At 46.9% G+C, this 19,917-nt stretch overlaps 1 protein-coding gene and 1 pseudogene across 38 annotated transcripts in view; both read left to right on the forward strand.

Annotated features, from left to right (window-relative positions):
* Positions 1-19,917, forward strand: part of CMKLR2 (chemerin chemokine-like receptor 2) — a 54,043-nt gene that overhangs the window by 11,922 nt on the left and 22,204 nt on the right. For 5 of the 38 annotated variants that reach the window (XM_070070318.2, XM_089329989.1, XM_089329984.1 and 2 more), the window contains exons 3-4: positions 19,359-19,394; positions 19,687-19,794. The exons of 7 other annotated variants lie outside the window; for them this stretch is intronic. The gene's annotated coding sequence lies outside the window, so the exon portion shown is untranslated. Of the gene's footprint in view, positions 1-12,176; positions 12,288-17,852; positions 17,965-19,067; positions 19,211-19,358; positions 19,395-19,658; positions 19,795-19,917 lie in introns of those variants that run through there. 26 more of the 38 variants (XM_089329986.1, XM_089329991.1, XM_070070328.2 and 23 more) reach the window with 15 other exon arrangements.
* Positions 4,252-5,513, forward strand: LOC138848937 (transcription factor AP-2 gamma-like; annotated as a pseudogene).

Consider the following 19,917-nt stretch of genomic DNA (forward strand, 5'->3'; position numbering starts at 1 on the left):
CCTAAGAAAAAAGGGAAATCTTGGATCCCTTGGTTATTGTTGCCTGTACTGGTGCCCAGAGAGCTGGGGTAGGGCTTGATGTGTTACTAAACTCAGATTTCAATGAGTCCAAGTTTAGCGCACAACCTTCAGAGCCACTCACCAAGGTACAAATTATGCAGGGACCACAGAGAGTACCTGAGACCTGTGCTTACCAAGAAGGTTGTCAGGGTGGGGGTAGGGGTGGGGGTAAGGGCTAAACAGAGGAACTAATGCAGCCAGAGGTTAGAGGGGGAAGGGCATCGTCAATTTCGTGGGAGGTGAGTGAATGAGGGTTTCAAATGCTGCAGGGGGGAAGAACATGCCTGGGTTGATACGGGACCCATGGCTCACTGCAGAACAGACAAAGTGTGATCCAGACACATGGGAGATTACTCCCAAGGGAACAGCTACCCTGGTCAACTGGAGGAAAGCCAGTGGAAAACGAGCTGACCCTGAGAAGAACTGCCCCCACTACCCCTATAAGTGCCAAGTGCCATTCAATGCAGCTGATCTGCCTGCCATGTGCGGCTGACTTTATGAGGAGAGGCATATTCATAAGCTCAATATGCCCATTACTCAGGTTATGGTGAATGCTGTGATTATGCGAATCCCTTCCACGTGGGTGCTCCATGACCTTATTTCTGAAAATCTAACTATAGCCGCAGAAACCTGATCAAATTTGCAGTCTCAGCTTCTCCTCTTGAGTCTTACAGATGCTAATGAAAACTTTAGAATTAACAAGAGAACAGGGAGGCCGGCGCCGCGGCTCACTAGGCTAATCCTCCGCCTAGCGGCGCCGGCACACCGGGTTCTAGTCCCGGTCGGGGCGCCAGATTCTGTCCCGGTTGCCCCTCTTCCAGGCCAGCCCTCTGCTGTGGCCCGGGAGTGCAGTGGAGGATGGCCCAGGTGCTTGGGCCCTGCACCCCATGGGAGACCAGGAAAAGCACCTGGCTCCTGGCTCCTGCCATCGGATCAGCGCGGTGCGCCGGCCGCAGCGTGCTGGCCGCGGCGGCCATTGGAGGGTGAACCAACGGCAAAGGAAGACCTTTCTCTCTGTCTCTCTCACTGTCCACTCTGCCTGTCAAAAAAAAAAAAAAAAAAAAACCAAGAGAACAGGGAAAGGCCAAACTGGAGAGTCGAAAGACCAATTCCAAGAAAAGCGAAATTTTTAATAAGAAATAAGGTGAGGGCCTGGCACTGTGGCATAGCGGGTGGAGCCACCACCTGCACTGCCAGCATCCTATATGGGTACCAGTTCAAGTCTCGGCTGCTCCGCTTCTAATCTAGCTCTCTGCTGTGGCCTGGGAAAGCGATAGAAGATGGCCCAAGACCTTGGGCCCCTGCATCCATGTGGAAGGCCAGGATGAAACTCCTGGTTCCTGGCTTCAGCCTGGCCAAGCCCTGGGCATTGCATCCATTTGGGGAGTGAACTAGCAGATGGAAGATCTGTCTCTCCCTCTCTCTGTAACTCCTTTCAAATTAATAAATCTTTTAAAAAATAATTTTCAAAAATGTTTAATGAAGTGAGTAAATAAAATGTCACTGGAGGCTGGCATTGTGATGAGCTGGTAAGGCTGAGTCTCAGCTCCTCCACTTCCCATCTGCTCCCTGCTACTGCACCTGGACAGTAGTGCCTGAGCCCCTGCTACTACGAGGGTGACCTGGGTTCCAGGCTTTGGCCTGGCCCAGCTCCAGCAGTTGGGGCCATTTGGGGAGTGAACCAATGAATGGAAGATCTCTCTCTCTCTCTCCTCTCTCTCTCTCTCTCTCTCCCTCTCCCTCTTTCCCCCACCCCTCTCTCTCCCTCTGCCTCCCTCCCTCTTCCCTCCCCTCCCCTCCCCTCAACCTCCCTTCTCCTTTGCTACTCTGCCTAATAAACCTTAAAAAACAAAACAAAAAAAGAAGATGATAACGGGGAGGGCATTATGGCATGGCAGGTTAAGCTGCTGCTTGGAATGCCTGCCTCACATATCAGTGTACCAATTGAGTGTTGAGTCTTATTCTGACATAGCTTTCTGCTAATGTACCCCAGGAGGCAGCAGATGATAACTCAAATGGTTGGGCCCCTGCCCAACCGAATGGGAGACTAGGATGGATTTCCAGGATACTGCCTTTGGCTGGCCCAGACTCCCTGGCTGTTTTAAGCATTTGGCAAGTAAACCAGCAAATGGAAAGTCTCTCTCTCTCTCTTTATCTCTCTTTCTGCTTTTCAAATAGATGAAAATAAGAAAATAAATGAACACTTTAAAAAAAAAGGGGGGGCCAGCCTTGTAGCTTAGTGTGTAAAGCTACTGTCTGTGGCACTGGCACCCCAATCCAGTCTCAACTGCTCTACTTATGATCTAGCTTCTTACTAACGTGCCTGAGAAATCAAGTCCTTGGGCCCCTGCACCCACATGGGAGACCCGTAAGAAGCTACTGGCCCCTGGCTTCAGCTCAGCCCAGCTCTAGCTGTCATGGTCATTTAAGGAATGAACCAGTGAATGGAAGATCTTTCTTATTCCCTCTTTCTGTAACTCTGCCTTTCAAATAAATCAATACATCTTTTTAAAAAATGTTGATAAGGGTATAACGACTGGTCCAAGGAGGGTCAAAATGTTTTGATGGTCTTTTAAAAAAAAAAAAAAAGACTATTTGAAAGGCAGTTATAGAAGAGAGACAGAGACAGAGACAGAGAGAGAATCTTCCTTCCATCTGCTGGTTCACTCCCCAAATGGCTGCAACAGCCAAGGCTGGGACAGCCTGAAGCCAAGAGCCAGGCACATAACTAGGAACTGGAACTCCAAGTCTCCACTGTGGGTGCAGACACTCAAGAACTTGAACAATCTGATGCTTTCCTAGGCATACCATCAGTGAGCTGGATGTGAAGTGGAGCAGCCAGACTGGAGCCCCACTCATGTGGGATGCTGGCATTATAATAGGTGGCTTAACCTGCTCTGCCACAATGCCCAGACCTACATGGTTATTAAGAAATGGAATGAGGCCACTTGGGGAGTGAACCAGCCAATGGATGGTCTCTGTCTCCCCCTGTCATTCTACCTTTCAAATAATTTTTTTTTCAAAAGGGGGAAAGAGATGAATAAAATGGAAATGGATTGGGTTAAAACAAAAAAAGTGGTTTTTTCGTTTCATTTTATTTGAAAGACAGACAGAGAGATCTTCCATCCACCAGTTCACTGCCCAGATACCTATAACAGCCAGGACCGGGCCAGGCCAAAGCCAGGAGGCTGCAACTCCATCCCAGCCTCCCATGTGGGGTTAGAAGGTCAATTTTAAGCCATCATCTGCTTCCTCTCAGGAAGGACATTAGCAGGAAGTTCGATTGGTTCACTCCCCAAACGGCCACAAAGGATGGCGCTGCACCAATCCAAAGCTAGGAGCCAGAAGCTTCTTCCGGGTCTCCCATGTGGGCCCCATGGAACTGGATCAGGAGTAGCCAGGACTCAAACCTTGCCCAAGGTGGAGGCTTGCTGGCCCCACAAAGAGGGTTTTTGTTTGTTTGTTTGTTTGTTTTGACAGGCAGAGTTAGAGAGAGAGAGACAGAGAGAAAGGTCTTCCTTCTGTTGTTGGTTCATCCCCCAAATGGCCGCTACCGACGGTGCTGCACTGATCCGAAGCTGGGAGCCAGGTGCTTCCTCCTGGTCTCCCATGTGGGTGCAGGGCCCAAGCACTTGGGCCATCCTCCACTGCCTTCCCAGTCCACAGCAGAGAGCTGCTCCAGACTGGAAGAGGAGCAACCGGGACAGAATCCAGCGCCCCAACCGGGACTAGAACCCGGGGTGCCAGTGCCGCAGGCAGAGGATTAGCCAAGTGAGCTTTGGCGCCGGCCCACAGAGAGTTCTAATAGGGCACTGCCAAAGGCTCTGTGAACCAAAGAGGAAACCTTGCTGGTCCCATAATTAAAAGGCTCCAAACAAGCTTGCTGTATTTGCCTCCAAATCAGACAAACTTTTAAAGTCAGAAGGTAGAGATTACAAAAGAAAATATGGGCTTCCCCAACCCATGGCAGCAGCATCTACACCATCAGTGGTAGCATCTATGCTCTCACAGCCACTGATGTGTAACCGGTCACTGGATGGCAAGGCTGGGAGGCAGAAGATGGCTCAAGTGACCCCAATTTTGGATTCCTGCCTGGGGAGTGGAGGTAGCCAACATTTAACTGGCGACTGCCTTCCGGAATACCATACATCCAGTTGTGGAAAATAACCGATAGTACCAAGTACAAAAACTGTGAGGCTCACCACGTCACCAGCGTCCCCTACCTCTCTTAGGCCCCATGCTGCCGCTGCCGTCCCACGAGGGAGTAGCCTCCTTACCCGAAACTGGCTTATAAGCCATCCGCACACACATCTAAGAGACGCCTATGCCGCGTTCAACACTGCACCAGCCGCGCCCGCCGGCAGCCCGCGGCACACCCGCTCCCCCACCTCTTGGGGCTGGACCGCGGTGGTGCGAGTGCCCGCAGGGCTGCCAACTGCGCTCGGACCTGCGCAGCTCTTGCACCACCAGACTATGGGTTCGCACAGGTTCCATTTCAATGACCAAGAAGCCTTTGAGCCTCCCCTGTCCGAAAAAGCTGGTGGGAACCGTGATGAATCCCAGGGGGAGTTTTTGCTCCTCAGCTTTATGTATAAATATAAAATGACGGTGGCTTAAGTCTGGAGACGATTGTCGCCACTTGGTTGCCTAAATACCTCACGGCTGGAAGGTGTTCTCAGAAAAGCCGAATCAAAAATGGCGGCCGGTCCTTGCCGGAGAAGCGGCACAGGATGAGGTTGAACCTTCCAGTCCGCAGCTGGAAAGCCGACCACGTGATTCTCCCGACGTGCTTGGGAGAAAGGGAGGCTGTTCTTTTGGTTTGGGACTTTGCATACGTCTGGGAGGCCGAATTTCCTCGTAATCTGGTGGTGGAGTATCTAACTAGATCTCATTGGGGCGCACGCAATGTGAAGAATATTCCTCTGGCAGCGCACCAACTATATAAAGCATGAACAGATCTTCCCAGTCAAGACCAAACACACAGCTAGAGCATTAGACCCTCCCCTGCTTGGAGACAAGCATCCAGGACCGCATCGGCTCACTTTAGCCTAACTGTGCACGGTTTTTGCTGTGAAGCCATCTTTGACGCAGTGATTGTCATGGACAAATCCTATGTGAACTCTGCAGACTGGAGCCCAGCTGGTTCTAACAAAACCCTGGAGAAAACGGAGACGCACAGGAAATCCGACAGGGGTGAAAAAAGGGCTAGAGAGTCGGGAAGGAAGAGGCTGCCAATCTGGAAGCCCCTGGTGCCTGCGGGGAAGAGTCCATTGCTTACCTTACCTTTCCCTTATGGTTATAAAGTCCTCCGTCCAGGGCAGCTTTGTAGGACAGCAGGCCGCCTGCAAAGCCAGCATTCCAAACAGGCACTAGTTCAGTTCCTGGCTACTCCACTTCCAGCCCAGCTCCCTGCTAATGGCCTGAGAAAAGGCAGTGGAAGATGGCCCAAGTAAGAGACAGAAAGAAGCTCCCAGCTCCTGGCTTCAGCCTAGCCCAGCCGAGGCTGTTGAAGCCATCCCAGGAGTGAACCAATGGATGGAAAACCTCTCTGTGTCACTCTTTCAAATAAATAAATAATTTTTTTTTTTTAAATCAGTGTCTGGATCAGCAGTGACCTCAGTGATCTTGACTTGGCCTCCAGAATCCTTAGTTCTGTTACCAGTTTTAGAACCTTTTTTTTTTCTGGTTTCTGAAGCTTTCTTTTTTTTTTTTTAACTTTTATTTAATGAATATAAATTTCCAAAGTATGGCTTATGGATTACAATGGCTTCCCCCCCATAACGTCCCTCCCACCCGCAACCCTCCCCTTTCCCATTCCCTCTCCCCTTCCATTCACATGAGGATTCATTTTTAATTCTCTTTATATACAGAAGATCAGTTTAGCATACATTAAGTAAAATTTCAACAGTTTGCACCCCCATAGAAACACAAAGTGAAATATACTGTTTGAGTACTCGTTATAGCATTAAGCCTCAATGTACAGCACATCAAGGACAGAGATCCTACATGAGGAGTAAGTGCACAGTGACTCCTGTTGGGGCAACCGGGACAGAATCCGGCGCCCTGACCGGGACTAGAACCCAGTGTGCCAGCGCTGCAAGGCAGAGGATTAGCCTAGTGAGCCGCGGCACCAGCCAAACCTTTTAAATACTGGCCGGCGCCGCAGCTCACTAGGCTAATCCTCTGCCTTGCGGCGCTGGCACACTGGGTTCTAGTCCCGGTCAGGGCGCCGGATTCTGTCCCGGTTGCCCCTCTTCCAGGCCAGCTCTCTGCTGTGGCCCGGGAGTGCAGTGGAGGATGGCCCAGGTGCTTGGGCCCTGCACCCCATGGGAGACCAGGAGAAGCACCTGGCTCCTGCCATCGGATCAGCGCAGTGTGCCGGCCGCAGCGCGCCAGCCGCGGCGGCCATTGGAGGGTGAACCAACGGCAAAGGAAGACCTTTCTCTCTCTCTCTCTGTCTACTCTGCCTGTCAAAAAAAAAAAAAAAAAAAAAAAAAAAAAAAAAAAAACAGTGATGGGGTCATCTATAACACATCTATAGATTTTATTCACATGTACACAGGGTATTAAGAATGAAGTTCTGGGCTTGGAAGATTCTATTCAATTGAAGCTGTCCAGAAAACTGACTTTGGGTTATTCCTATTGGACTGAATGTCAAAGTGAGTGTGCGGTATAGTATGTGTGGGTGAAATGGAGATTTGGAATTGAATTCCATATCTGTAAGTGTTCCTGAAATGTTGTGTGTGTGATACTTGTATAATAAATGTATTCTCAGTAGAAAAAAATTTTTTAAAGAAATATGATCCGAGCTCACTAGGCTAATCCTCCACCTGCAGTGCCGGCACCCCAGGTTCTAGTCCCAGTTGGGGCACCAGATTCTGTCCCGGTTGCTCCTCTTCCAGTCCAGCTCTCTGCTGTGGCCCAGGTCCTTGGGCCCTGCACCCACATGGGAGACCAGGAGGAAGCACCTGGCTCCTAGCTTTGGATTGGCGCACTGCACCAGTGGCAACGCAGCGGCCATAGCAGCCACTTGGGGAGGCTGAACCAACGGAAGAGGGAAGACCTTTCTCTCTGTGTCTCTCTCTCTCTCACTGTCTAACTCTGCCTGTCAAAATAAATAAATAAAAATTAAAAAAAAAAAACAGATACCAAATGTTTTCCCTGATCTGTGATAACTATAGAGTACGTAAAATACAATGTATAGGAATGAAATTTAACATTTGATCATTGTTTACAGCCTACAGTTGTGGAACAAGTGTTTTTTTTTGTTTTTTGTTTTTTGTTTTTTTTTTTCCTTCATGCTACTTGTTGAACTCTTTACTTAGTGTAGGGTTAATCTTATAAAGTAAACTGAAAATAGATCTTTGTAAAAATTAAGACTGAGAATAGGAAAGAGACAAAGAGTAAAGTTGAGAGTATGGGCGGGAGGGAAGGTTGGGTAGAAAGAATCACTGTGTTCCTAAATCTGTATATATGAAGTGCATGACATTTGTATACCTTAAATAAAATTAATTTAAAATTTTAGAAAATAAAAAATGCACTCTCCTCTCATCTAAAAAAATATTAAAGCTTGATAGGATTATGAGAGTTGAATTATTTCAACAGGCTTTATATAAAGACCATATGTTTCCTTTATCTAAATTTTTCTGGGAATGGATAGTATGTCTAGCTGGGAATATAATATCCCTTTCCTAGTATTATAAAGCCAAAACCTCTTGCTGAAGTCCTATGGGGCTACAGTTAAGAAAGTATGGTTGATGGAATTAAGATGAAAGTTTACATGAGAGTTGTATTTGGAAATGCTTCAAGCAAACTGATTGCAACTCTTTGACCTGAGTATGTCATGGGAATGAATATCTTATCAAAGCAGAGAATGTTTTCCCTACCTAGTGTTGTAAACAGAAGGCATGTAAATCCATCCTTTGAGCACTAGTAACTGAATATGCTAAATAGCAACCCATAACACTACCCAAATCCACACAGATTAGAGTAGAAGCTGGACTGTTGGTATAAGAACAACTTCTCCATCTCATAGCCCTACATGTAGCCTTGACTGGGGCTTATGGCCAAACTCTGCATGCCTCCCAGCAATGGCTACTGCCATGTGGTCCAGAGAATTTAAAAGGCTTAGACAAGATCATGCCACCTGGGGAATACAAAGTGATATTCATAAGCAGAGAACCTCTTTTTCCCCTCAATCTGGAACCAGGTGAAGAGCAGCCAGATTCTATCCTCTATAAACAGCTCTCAACTGACCACCCAAAAGATGCTGGGTTTGCAGATGGCGGCTCCAGGGTAAACAGAAGCATGCCACTTCAGTTGCAGAAAGTAAAATCAAATCAGCTCAGAGGGCTGAACAGCTTGGCTACAAGACTGGAAAGTGTAAAAGCCTCTCTGTATGGGTTTTTAGTTATTCATGGGCAGTAGCCGACATGGACAGGTGGAAAGGCAGAACTCTGGCCTATTAAAAGGGTGCCCACATGAGACATGAACTTACAGAAATTTGAGGTTTTTTTTTTTTAAAGATTTATTTATTTATTTTAAGGCAGAGTTACAGAGAGGCAGAGAGAGAGGTCTTCTATCCGTTCATTCACTCCCCAATTGGCTGCAATGGCCAGAGCTGTGCTGATCTGAAGCCAAGAGCCAGGAGCTTCCTCCAGGTCTTCCCACATGGGTGCAGGAGCCCAAGGGCTTGGGCCATCTTCCACTGCTTTCCCAGGCCATAGCAGAGAGCTGGATCAGAAGTGGAGCAGCCGGGACTCGAACCAGCACCCATATGGGATGCAGGTACTGCAGGCCCGGCTTTACCCACTATGCCACAGTGCTGGCTCCATGAGGGATATGTTAAAGCATGACATGTCACTGCCCATCAGAACTTCCTTCTGCCTTTGAAAAGTAATTGGAATGGACAAGCAGATATCCCCATGTGCTCACTTAAGGTGGCAACTGGGGTACATGAAATATGTAGATACGAAGAGATGGGCTGAATCTGGACGTGTTCTTTTTATACCCTCTCAGGCACATAATGCCAATAAAAATGTCCTGACTGCCAGCAGAAGACACAGAGACCATAGAGACTACTGGTACATCCCTTGCGGGAAAGCACTGAGCATAGCTGGCAAGTGAGACTCCCATTGGTAGTCCTGGGGGGTGACAAATGCATCTTGGCAGGAATAGATACCCATTCTGGACCAAGACTTGCCTACCTGTTGGAAAATGCAAATACTCAGAGGGCTATAAAAGAACCAGAACAGATGCTGGTGCAGGGACTTGGATGCTCAAATATCATTTCTTCACACTAAGGAACATAGTTGCACAGCCCATAATGTCCAACAAAGAACAGAAAGATAGCCTCCTCAAAGCAGTTGTTTGACAGAGAAGAGGAAGGGGCAACCAAAAGACCGGTTGTCTACAATGGAGTGAAACAAGGGCACACAGAGCTGGCATATGCACCTTAGCAAGTGGGTATGCCCACTCAGCCAGGTGGGACCACATGGGCATCTCCACCTAATTGTGCTAGTTTTCTAATACGTTTGGGGAAGAAGGCGTGGAGAAAGATGCTGTTGTCACACTGTAAGTCTTGCCAAGGGAGAAGTAATGACTTTTTTTAAATGCCTCCTCCCATTAGCTCAGTTTTCCCCCCAGGAGTCATAGGACTGGGGCTGTTAACTACAAGCGCTGAGAGTAAGGATGAAATGTAATAAGGAGGAATTAGAAAGTTCATAGTAAATGCAATTAAAAGATAAGGTTTGGGGGTCAGAGCTGTGGCCCAGTGGGTTGACGCCCTGGCCTGAAGCACTGGCATTCCATAAGGGTGCTGGTTCAAGGCCCAGCTGCTCCACTTCTGATCCAGCTCTCTGCTATGGCCTGGGAAAGCAGTAGAAGATGGCCCAAGCCTTGGGCCCCTGCACCCACTTGGGAGACCTGGAAGAAGCTCCTGGCTCCTGGCTTCAGATTGGTGTAGCTCCGGCCTTTGAGACCATATGGGGAGTGAACCATCGGATGGAAGGCTTCTCTCTCTGCCTCTCCTCTCTCTGTGTTAACTCTGACTTTCAAATAAATAATCTTTTAAAAAAATAGATACGGTTTGGAGGCAGGCACTGTGGTGCCATGGATGGAGCTACTGCTTGGGACACTTATACCACATATCAAAACATTCAACAAAAACTGATCACAATAAACACAGGTAATATAATCATAACCAAAGTGCTTGAGAGGGCTGGCACTGTGGTGCATCAGGTTAAGCCATCATCTGCAATGCTGGCATCCCATATGAGCACCAGATCCCAGCTGCTCTATTTTCCATGCAAATCCCTGTATTGTGTCTGGGAAACCAATGGAAGATGGCCCAAGTCATTAGGCCCCTGCACTCACATGGGAGAAAAGGATTGAATTTTGGGCTCCTGGCTTTGGCCTGGCTCAGCCCTAGCCACTGTGGCCATCTGGAGAATGAACCAGCAGATGGAAGATGTCTCTCTGTCTCTCTCCCTCCTACCACCCCCGCCTCTTGCTTGCTCTGTAACTCTGCCTTTCAAATAAATAAATAATTAAAAAAAAAAAAGAGCTTGAGGAACATTAAGAGGCGGGTCAGGATTTAGGATTAAGGCAATTTGTACTAAAAATGGAGGATTTCATGGAGGAGTTTGAAAGGACCTATGAAACTTGGCAGCTTGGAAAAGACAGAGATGCCAGGCCAAAGCTAATACACATGTGCCTGGTTGAATTTTCATTAGGACCCAATAGTCCATAATGGTAAGAAAAGTAATAGAATAAAATTAGACCAGAGTTAATTATTGAACCTAGAAGAAAATGCTTAAGGATAGGAAATACTTAATTTTCCATAAACTTTCTCTTTAGCAGTTTGTAGTAATGAGCCTCTCTTTGAAAGGGAAAAAAAATCTGGTAACAGAATTCTGCTTAATTATAATAACTACGAGTTGACATAGTGCAAATGCTTAGGCTATCTTTTGCTGCTTTCCCAGGTAATTGCAAAGAGCTGGATCGGAAGTGGAGCTGCGCCCATATGGGATGCTGGCACTACAGGCAGTGGCTTCACCCGCTACACCACAGTGCTGACCCCTAAATGTTTCTTCCGTGTACTTTTTTTCTACTCATTGTGTAGGTCAGCAGATTAACACTATACTAAACATAGTTCTGATAATTGAGAAAGAAATTCCTGCCTCCTTCACTAAACATTTATTGAACACCTTTCGTTAGGTTTTAAGATTTTAGGGTTCAGGCCGGCGCCGCGGCTCAATAGGCTAATCCTCCACCTGCAGCGCCGGCACCTTGGGTTCTAGTCCCGGTCCGGGCGCCGGATTCTGTCCCGGTTGCCCCTCTTCCAGGCCAGCTCTCTGCTGTGGCCCAGGAGGGCAGTGGAGGATGGCCCAAGTGCTTGGGCCCTGCACCCCATGGGAGACCAGGAACTCCTGCCATCGGATCAGCGCGGTGCACCGGCCGCGGCGGCCATTGGAGGGTGAACCAACAGCAAAGGAAGACCTTTCTTTCTGTCTCTCTCTCTCTCACTGTCCACTCTGCCTGTCAAAAAATAAAATAAAAAAAGATTTTAGGGTTCAAAGGAGGTGAGGAGGCAGCCAGTTAAAGTAGGAAGGCTGTTTCAAGGGGGATGCAAAGGGGGTAAAGTGAGTGGGGGTTCAGCCTGCCCAGACAGAGGGCAGGGAGTTTGAAGCCAGGCGTCATTTCCTTTGGGCGGAAAGTTGCTTGTTGGGGGAGGTGCAGACAGCGATTAAGCGGGTGGAGGACATGCAGAAAGGCTCCTTAGCAGTCTGGAATGTCCCAGCTGAGGGGCCTTCTTGAGCAATGAGCATTCCACTAGCCTTTACAATATCTACCTGCACACGGTTTCATCAGGTTTGGAGGTTTGGGCTCAGTGGCCTAGCAGGTTATATCACCTATTAGTTTTGGCATTTTCACCAGCTGGAAGTACAAGAATGAGTAAAACTAGTCCTGTCTGTGAGGTCTCACTGACAGTTTGGTGGGGGAAGAACACCTTACAGATCATTACTGTAGGGTTAAGATGGAAGGCCCTGAAGGCAGAGGGACCAGGAGCCTAGTCTGGGCTTTACCACTTATGCTAATTGCCCAACTTCTCTCAGTCTTGCGGAAGCCGTCAAGCAGCACATCGCTGGCGTGTTGGGAGAGTCAGACGTGAAAGTGCCTGTGACTCGGCTGAGCACTGCCTGCCTTTAGCAAGCACTCAGGAAACGGTAGGCATCACCGTATGTGCAAATACTCTGTGACAGGTGTGGCTGGTATTTGCTTCCTTTGCAATGTCTTCATGATAAGCAACCCATGACTGGTCAACCTTAACAGTTTATGGTGACCGTGTTTGCTCTTGATAAGTTTGGAGGAAAATCTCATCTTTTTACCCTGGAGTTGGGACTTGTTGTCAGTTAAAGGTCCCAATCTCATGAAATGGCTGAACACCTTAACCAGATCCCCCAGACCTAGGGCCAGCTTTCCTGGGTACTCACCCTTCTTCTAACAGATCTGGTAAGGAAGAAGAACTGAAAACAGGGGCTAATGGGTTTGCTGATAACTAAGGACTCCAGTTCCCTTCTCAGATTCATCTTTGCCTTCTCAGACAAAAACACATGCTTGCTACTGTCAAGAAGGCCGTGGCGTGAATGCCTTTTCTCAAAACCCACTGAGTCAGTAGATCTTCCTGAGCTCCGCCCTTTGCCAGGTGCTGTGCTAGGCTCTGGGGGTATGAAGGTCAGCACAGCAACAGCCTGGTGGGGGCAGAGACTCCTCAGATAAGCATGCAGATGCTCGATTACACCTAAGAGCTCTCTGAGTGAAGAGCAGAGCGCAGGGACCCTGATACAGACTGGAGCATAGGTCTGTGGGGGTCAGGGAAGAGTCACTTAGGGAAGTACCGTCGAAAATACCTTTCACCCTGCAGAGGAGTTGGTGGTTTTCTGACTACTCCCAAACCACCCACAGCTCAGGAAATCGAAGTTTAGTCAAATCAATTGTTTGATTACTTTATGACAAATGCTAAATTGATTTATTCAATCACTCCATTTACTGATAATATTAGATATGACATTTCTGTTTGTAATGCTGTCCCATAAGGACTTTCATTTCGTTAACTGTATTCAAAATAAGATCCTTCACCTCTGAAATGATTTTATCCTTATTAACACACACACACACACACACACATTATATGCACAGATCAAGTGTTGGGCAAAATTTATAAGATGGGAGCATATCCTAGATAAGTTTTTTGTTCCTTGTCTGGGAGAAATGTTTTGCTGTCAAAGGCTATTTCATGTGTAAACAAGGCTTTTCTCCTGGTCTGCCTTTGATTTTGGGGAGATCACAGAAAGGCTTATAACATAACCAATACTACATGAAAAAAAGCATTTCAGATTGTCTCAGAAATGTAGTATATCTCCCAAAGAAGGAAGAAAATGATTGTTAAGAGTATCTAACCATTTCGCCTTTGGATTAGAACATTTATAAGAGTATCCACATTCATTTGTTTTAGCCTCAATAAAAGCTTGATTAAAAAAAAAAGACTTGTCTAGCTATTACAAGTAGAATCTGTTCAAATTGATTGGGTGCTCTTCAGTAATGTCTACACTGTGATCATTTCTTCCCTTTTACATTTTTCTCTAGCAATCAGCGAATAACGTATTCATCAAACATAAGAGAGGGCCCGAACAGAACTGAATTTCTCTCTTGCTGGGGCTGACAACTGAGGACTTCTTTAGCCAGTTGGATTAGAACACGGCAGTGAGATCAGGGCAAGAAGCTCAGCCATGTTGTCCTGATATTCATCACTAGAAATGAACTCATCTATGGAACCATTTGATGCAAAATAAGTAAACTCTTTTAGAACATCATCATAGGATCAGAATGTCCTACTTTGGCAAGGAAGGAATAAGCACAGAGTAGCTTTACTGTAACAGCAGGAAACCATTATTTTTTTGTTCACAGTGGTACTTCTCAATTGATGTTTTTCTCTTAGGATTAAACGTAGATCCAAAAATGTTGTTGAAACTAACTATGAATAATCACATAATCAAATAAGCCACTGATCATTAAATTATCTGGAAACTTAAGAAAGTGCTACAATTCAACAGTCATATGGTAGTCATGTGAATTATTTCATAATGCATCCTAACAAAAGGTTAATCAATAAGATCAAAATAACAATATCATATTTATATTTTAATCTTTTTTTATTTTTTTTTAATTAATTTATTTTTTTGACAGGCAGAGTAGACAGTGAGAGAGAGACAGAGAGAAAGGTCTTCCTTTGCCGTTGGTTCACCCTCCAATGGCTGCCGCGGCCAGCGCGCTGCTGCCGGCGCACCGCGCTGAACCGTAAGCAGGAGCCAGGTGCTTCTCCTGGTCTCCCATGGGGTGCAGGGCCCAAGCACTTGGGCCATCCTCCACTGTACTCCCTGGCCACAGCAGAGAGCTGGCCTGGAAGAGGGGCAACTGGGACAGAATCCGGCGCCCCGACCCAGTGTGCCGGCGGAAGATTAGCCTATTGAGCTGCGGCACTGGCCTATTTTTATTTTTTGACAGGCAGAGTTAGACAGTGAGAGAGAGAGAGAGAGAGAGAAAGGTCTTCCCGCTGTTGGTTCACCGCCCAAGTGGCTGCTACAGCCGGCACGCTGGGGCCGGCACGCTGGGGCCAGCGCGCTGTGCCTATCAGAAGCCAGGAACCTGGACCATCCTCCACTGCCCTCCCGGGCCACAGCAGAGAGCTGGCCTGGAAGAGGGGCAACCGGGACAGAATCCCGCGCCCCGACAGGGACTAGAACCCGGTGTGCTGGCGCCGCAGGCGGAGGATTAGCCTAGTGAGCCGCGGCATCGGCCACAATATCACATTCATTGAACTCTTTCTATAAGCCAGGTACCGCAATAGGTGCTTGCATATGTTGTGTATGTCTTTCAATAAATCTACAATGGACTAGTCCGACTTTCTTCCCAGATCACAAATGAAAAGACAGGACTTGATCATGAATAAAAATGTAAGTTACTTTGGACTAACAAACTTGTATTTGACATTAATGCCCACAAGTAGTAAACAGGATATAGATATAAATACAGGAAACTGGAGAACGGTGAAGATAAAAACGAAATTATTGTAATAGATGAATATGCCTCAGATGCTGAGTATATGATAGCAAAAAAAAAAAAATTGTTTGTTTTCCTTCTAAACTCTCACAGCAAACGCAGTATTCTACGCGGGCACCAGATGGGGGGTTTTTCCCATGCCAAGCATTCTTCTACAGCATTCCTCTATCATCGTCTTTCTCAGTTTCCCCATTCTGTCTTTCCCGACCCCGCGTCCACATGTTACCTATTGGGCTTTAAATCACCGGTTCCCATCTCCGCCCCTCGCGTTCCACAGAAAAACAGTTTACTTACTAACTCATGGAATTTTTATGGAGAACGGATTCGGGAACGACCCGAGAGATGATACACGCAGCAGTAAAAGCGTGCAGAACGCGGCGCGCCAGAATTCCGTGACCTTTGCGCCACCACCTCAAGGCCGCCATGTGGTCCGTGACCCGGAAGTCCTCGGGTGTTTAGGTTGGCCACTAGTCTCCTCCCACCAAAGTGGACTCGTTCTGACCAGTACGCTGCAGGTATGATCTGTACTTTACTGGCAGATCGCTGTGTTTGGTTGTCCCTAGAAATCAATCCAAATGAAGGGGTTAGGAGAGAGGAGGTGGGTTTGACGCGCGCCTCAGAGCCAGCAGCAAAGGGAGCGGGCGCCTGAGGCGGGCGCTGCAAGGAGGGTGGGGACGGCCCCGTGATGGCGGCGGCCTCCGCGGACTCCGGCTCCAGTGAGGTCGGAGGCACCCAGCAGATCATAGTCTTGAGGTGAACTGAATACGTGGCCTAGGTGGCACCCTGCATGGGCAGGCCTGATGATAATAATGCCAATAGACTTTGCCAGACTCCAGTCCCATGATCCTAAGCTACTCTGACTTCGTACACTTTCAAAGAGATTAATGACTGGAAATTGTCTCGGATGCCATGCTTCCAAACCAGCTTGCGGAGAAGGCAGTGGACAATGGTCCAAGTGCTTGGGCCCCTGCCCCCCACTTGGGAGACCCAGATGGAGTTCCAGGTTCCTGGCTTTAGCCTGGCCTTGGTACTAGCTGTAGCAGCCATCTGAGAAGGGAACTGGAAGATGAAAGATCTCTTCTCTGTCTCTACTTCTGTCTCTGTTGTCTGCCTTCCAAATAAATACATCTTAAAAAAAAAAAAGCAACCAGCTCTTTGAGGATGGATATCACATTCGGAAGAAGTTCCGGAGCGCTCTCCTGTTCAATCTTCCATCTCAAACCTCAGCAGAGGCACTCCTGTATGTGAATGTGGTTGCGTTCACAGATTCAGTACAGTGGCTAGGAGAGCCAGCAGAGTCCCCTGTAACACTGAAGCAACAAAACCCTAGGACTTCAGAGCTGTCAACTTTATACATTATCAAGTCACTCACATTTGTTGCCTGATGTCTGGCTTCAAAAACCCTAACTTTGTGGTTACCTCTTTTTAAGATTTATTTATATTTTTGAAAGGCAGAGTTACAGAGAGGTAGAGAGAGAAAGAGAGGTCTTCCATCTGCTGTTTCACTCCCCAGATGGCCACAAACAGCAAGAGCTGGGCTGATCAGGAGCCAGGAGCTTCTTCCAGATCTCCTACTTGGGTGCAGGGGCCCAAGCACTTGGACCATCTTCTGCTGCTTTCCCAGCTGCATTAACAGGGAACTGGATGGGAAGTAGAGGAGCTAGGACTGGAACTGGTATCCACTTGAGACACTGGCACTGCAGGCTGCAGCTTTACATGCTATGCCATGATGCGAGCCCCTGTGGTTACCTCTCTAAACATCGCCAGGTAGAGGAATGTACCATCTTCTCACTCAGCTCTACAGTGGAACCCAAGTGTTAGTAAAATGGCGCAGTCTTATCTATGGAGCAATCTACACCCTGACACCATCCTAGGCTCTAGCCCCTACCGCCATTGCTGGAAGCCAGGTGGCCACAGGGACCAACCACCCGTGTCAAGCTCCACCCCCATCCTAATGGAATTCGCTACTCCTGTCTCCCTACCACCCCCTGGAAAAGGGATATTAGGACCCGTTTCCTGCACACGTGCTCTCTTTCTCCATCACCCCTTCCCTCTGGTCTGCTGAGTTTTCTCCAGTAAACCCTTTCCCTTACTCCGGTGTTTGGTGTTTTGTGGTGGCCTTACACCAAGCTCTATGGGTTTTGTTCACTACTGTTTATCCAGAGGCCCAGAATATATAGTAGGCGCTTACTAGATATTTATTAGCTGAACAAAAGCCCTTTTTTTTTTCTTTTTAAATTTGAGAGACAGAAAGAGCACATTGCCATCTGCTGATTCACTCCAAAAATACATACAATGGCAAAGGGGCAAAAGCCAGAAGCCAGAGAGTCAATCGAAGCCTTCCCCCATGGGTGGCAGGAACTCAGTTACTGAAGCCATCACTCCTGACTTCCGGGGTCTGTTATAACAGGAAGTTGGAACCAGGAGCTAGAGTCAAGTATGGAAGCTAAGCATTCCAATATAAGACCTAGTGTCTTAACTGCTACCCTAAACAACCCACCCCAAATATCCATTTTTAACAACTATAGTTTTTAGTGTGTTCTGTCTTACACTGAGCTAAATTCTGCTTCTCTTACATTCTTATTTTTACCCTCTGGTCTGATAATAAGAGTCCCTTCCTCTTCCAGCAGCCCCTGGGCATTTGAAAAATGTAACCCTGCTCTCTTTTCCAGAACAAGCAGCCTTCACCGGTTCATTCAATGTTCCTCGCATGATGTAGTTTGAAGCTTTTCCTCCATCCTGTCTCCTCTCTTCTGGACATAGTCCAGTTTATCATTGTTCCTCGTAAGTTGTAATTCCTAAAAAAGAACACAATAGCCCCCCAGGTGCAGTCTGACCAGTTCAAGTAGAGCTGGACAAACACTCTCTTGATTCTATTAATACAGCCCAAGGACAAATTTACTTTTTTTTTTTAACTGTAACTTCCCTTTGTTAAGTCACATTGAGATCCTGGTGGGGAGAAAGCTTGCATTTGGGTAGAAATTTAGCATATTTAAATGACAGAAAAGGTCACTGCAGTGTGCTAATCTAGGGGCCCTTGGTGAGTGGAAATGTATATGAAAGGTGGCTGATTGGGTGTTCCTGGGGTACAACTCATTGACTCACTTCCCCTGATGAAAAGACACAGAATAAGCCATTAGTCAATATTTTATATATATATATATATATATATATATGTATACATATCTTCTTTTACAAGATTTATAGATTTATTTGAAAGGCAGAGGGACATAGACACACAGAGACATCTTCCATTCACTGATTCAATCCCCAGTGGCCACAACAGGGCGGGGTGGGGAGTGGGGGAGGAGAAACTATTGTTCCAGGTGGAAGCTGGGAGTCAGAAATTCCATCACGATCATCCAGGTGGATGACAGGGACCCAGACACTTGAGCCATCCTCTCTGCTTTCCCAGGCACATTAGGAGGGGGCTGGATAAGAAGCAAAGCATCTGGGACTCCAACTGGTGCTCAGATATTGGAATGCTGGCATTTTAAGCAGAAGGGGCAGCTTGAACCAACTGTGCTGAAATGCATTTTACCCCCTCTTTTAAATTTGAAAGACAGAGGCACAGAGACAAAGGGAGATCTTCATCTGCTGTTCCACTCCCCAAATGCCTGCAATAGGTGTGGCTAGGCCAGGTCAAAGCCAGGAACTCAATCTGGAGTCTCTTGTGTAGGTGGCAGGGACCCAAGTACTTGAGCCATCACCTGCTGCCTCCCAGATTGCACATTAGCAGGAAGCTGGAATCAGAAGAGGAGCTGGGACTTGAACCCAGGCATTCTTACATGGGAGAGGGACATCCCAAGTTGTGGCTTAAGTGTTGAGCTAAACACCCACACAATATTACATATATCTTTAATGTAGGCTTCCCAAATCCATTTTAGGGCAATAATTCAGTGCCTGTCATTGCTGCCTAAGCACATTATGAGCTAGGAAAACCTGTTGGAGAAGAGTATTTCCTTTGTACTGTAACTGGCATGAAGCTCGGTGTTGCTTAATAAGTGGATTTTGAAATGAAAGAAGACAGGTAATTCTAAAGAACCTTCTGAACACTGCCTTTTAGTGCCATTTTCCAGGTTAGTATGATGGAATTGGATTTATATAGAAATAATTCAATAGCCATTCTTATTTTTTTTTTTTTTGGAACCTTCAAAACTTTGTTTCTTGAATGCAAGCAAAATGAAAGTGTCTTCACCTCAAGATACCTATAGGTAGGTGCTGTTAATATGACTACTCTTCAGTGGTTTTAAAGATTCACCTAAGGTCACCAAACTTTCTTGCTTTGAATAAGTAATTACAGGGGTTACCACACTCGGTTTCAGGGAATCAAGCTTTGGGTTTAAAATGATTTGTCTGATTTTGTGCTCTTAGATAAAAATCTTTGGCGAAGAAAGGATATAGGAAATTAGTCTGAAAGTAGAATCTTTAAAAAGAAATTTTCTTGTATCCTGAGTTTCTTCCACGTTTCTCCTCAGGAGGTAAACTGCTTGTGTTATGTTTCAGTGAATGGCTATTGTGTTGCTTGTAGAGGTGTCAAGATCATTTCCAACTACTTTCTGAAGCCTGGTTCCTGGAGACACACTTGACTTTCGAGGTATCTTCACTGAGATGGTGAGGATGTGTGCATTCATACGTCCTTTCTAAGAACCAGTATAGTGGTCATATAGAGGGTCACTTGCATTTTCCTTAGCAACTTAGACCTTTCTATCCAAGACGTGGTGATTAATATCAAAT

The sequence above is a fragment of the Oryctolagus cuniculus genome, chromosome 3 (assembly GCF_051225735.1).
Source record: "Oryctolagus cuniculus isolate XC-2025 breed Fujian yellow rabbit chromosome 3, ASM5122573v1, whole genome shotgun sequence".
In the NCBI taxonomy this organism is placed as follows: domain Eukaryota; kingdom Metazoa; phylum Chordata; class Mammalia; order Lagomorpha; family Leporidae; genus Oryctolagus; species Oryctolagus cuniculus.